Consider the following 2,918-nt stretch of genomic DNA (forward strand, 5'->3'; position numbering starts at 1 on the left):
TAATCTTCGGCACTTATTTTATGACCCATTTGTGTTACAAGTGCCGTAAAACTCTTACTAAAACTCCGAACTTTCCCAGTGACTACAGTTACACATAATTACATAGACCTAGATCTAGATCTAGATATTCCATCTCTCTGCCTTCCCCCGGGTTCCGACAGCTTTTGTGTGGGCCACGCAAAATTTACTGAAAAGTTTCTAACCGTTGGATTTTTCGCCCTGCTTCGTTTTGAGTTTTCTATTTCTCTGGGTTTTTTGTTTTTTCTTCTGATCCACTTCAGTTTTAGTGGTATGCTTTCAAATATACGTGTGCTTCCCTAATCTTGAAAGAAAAAAAAAGAAAGAAAAAGATTTTTTAAAACAAAAAACCCCATTGCATCCGCACCGAAACGCATCATTCCCGCACCATGCTTGAACGCAGACTAAAGCTATAGGTGTGAAATGTGAAGGAAATTCCACGCGATTTTTGCCGATTTACGAAATTTCCCAGAATAAACTAAGCAGGCGGAAAGGTTTATTATTGCTCGTAATTTTCTAACGAACCGGGCTTATCTGTGAAGACAAAATTAGAGACAGATTTCTCTGGAATGGCTAAAAGAAAGTTCTGATATCCGTGATGGAAAAACGAATCATTGTTGAACAAGGGAACAAATGTTTACTTTAATTTATTACTTTTTGCGGGAGGGGATGAAGTTGTTTTTGGATATCATCAATAAGCTATTTCATTTTGAAAATACCAATAATTATAGCAACAGTTACTGTTGTGAAGATACATGTACAAACATTTACTACAACGATTGGTAAGAAAATAACTACATGTACTAACTGCGACATTTGTAAAGAAAATAACTACACATACTAACTGCGACATTTGTAAAGAATACCAACACTACTGCAATTGTAGAACAATTGTTACTATTTAATTGTGACGTTACCAACTACTACAATAATTTTGCAGAGGTACCAACAAACGTCTTATATTCCAACAGTATTTACAGCAATTGCAAAGTCTGTACCAACAGTTACTGCGACAACAATGATCAAGTTTCCCCTTTACACTACAAACAACAATTATTGTGAAGTTACGGACAACTACTAACAACACTGTTAAATGTACCAAGAAATACTACAACAATTGTAAAGATAAGAACAATTATTACAGCAATAATATTTGTAAAGATACCAACGTTTATTACAATTGCGTAGATCTAGTAACCGTCCGCTGCCTGAACGGACTGGACTCTCTTTGTTCATGTCTCAAAAAGCGAAGTGAGGCCGTGTTGTTGTCGATGATGTGTCGGCGATGAAAGTATATTATACATGTATTATGTTTATATCATCAGCCCTTCTTTCCTACAAAAAAAAAATCGTATTCTTCTCCCTTCCTTTTTTTGTGTTTGTTACTTGTTACTCTCTTGTAACACCTCTAATCTTCGGCACTTATGACCTTATTGTGTTGCAAGTGCCGTAAAAATTGTACTAAAACTAAAGCCCTTCCCGCTGTTTACGGATGATAAGATAAGATAAGATAAAGTCATCTTTATTTATGTTATATATCCAGTTTTTCTGGTACGAGGGGATTTTTGGGTCGATACAAGAACATTATAACACGTAATACAAAGATTCAGCATCGACTTGGAGAAATGAATACAGTAGATGACAGTCACCAACAATGATACATAAATACATATTTAGAGTGTGTGAGTGACAGAATGCACACACCGTCGTGTCGTGTAGTCGGGTGTGTCGTGTGTAGCCGTGTGGTCAAGTAGTGTGTGGTGTGTCAAGTGTGTAGAGAGAGTGTCCACGAACACACATCTTTTAGTCTTATGGTTGAGATCAAATGTGTAGTGTGCCAGTGTCAGCGAACACAAACACACACACATACACACACACACACATTCACTCACACACACACACACACACACACACACACACACACACACACACACACACCGCCGTGTGGTCAAGTGTGTCACCACTGGATCCAGGCCTGGTCTATATGCGTGGACATTAGGCAGCGACATGACGGACTACTTCACGGGTCACACGCAACTACACAATGGTAATAGTTCAATAATGATAATAATAATAATAATAATAATAATAATAATAATAATAATAATAATAATGATTATAATAATGATGATGATAATGATAATAGTATGATAATATTGTTATGATAATGATAATAATAATAACAATTGTAATGATACATGAAAATAATAATGATAACAAATAATAATAGTAATGATAAATATAGCATTTGTAACGCATTTACATTCCCGCTCTACAGCCGAACCTGTGCTAACAGTCACTTGTATCATAAGACAATCATCTGTTCAAAGGGTCACTTCCCATTTTCATTCCTTGTGCATTTTTAAAGAAAAAAATGTAACATTAGCGAACTGTGTGTTAGACGATGTATGTTGTCTTCGACAATGTCGACTTTATGTATGACATTTTATATTGTATTATTAGCCCTCAATCCTGATTAAAGAACACAAGAAGCTCTGTGCCATTTACAAATACAGTAGCAACATTAATATATTAACAATAGGGCCTACATTTTGTGCGAACGAAAACCTAATATTATAATAATAATAATTCACTAATATAAAATCAGAAATTACTTGAGCTGACATTTGAATGAGCAAGTGCATAGATTTACAATCTAGCATGCACGTAATCTGCGGGAAGCCGAATTTTTTTCGTTTTAAACGAATTTCGCTGTATATAAGTGGTTGAGATAGGACTAATACATGTAATACTTGAATTAGAAAGACTGGGGACCCGAAAACTAATCGCTGTGTACATCGACACAAGAACGTCAATTTAGTGCTGGGATAAAGCAAGTTTAGTGTGTATGCCGGCGGGCGTTTGTGTGTGTTTGTATGCGTATGCCGGCGTGTGTGTGT

The sequence above is a fragment of the Aplysia californica genome, unplaced genomic scaffold (genome assembly GCF_000002075.1).
Source record: "Aplysia californica isolate F4 #8 unplaced genomic scaffold, AplCal3.0 scaffold00605, whole genome shotgun sequence".
NCBI classification, from domain to species: domain Eukaryota; kingdom Metazoa; phylum Mollusca; class Gastropoda; order Aplysiida; family Aplysiidae; genus Aplysia; species Aplysia californica.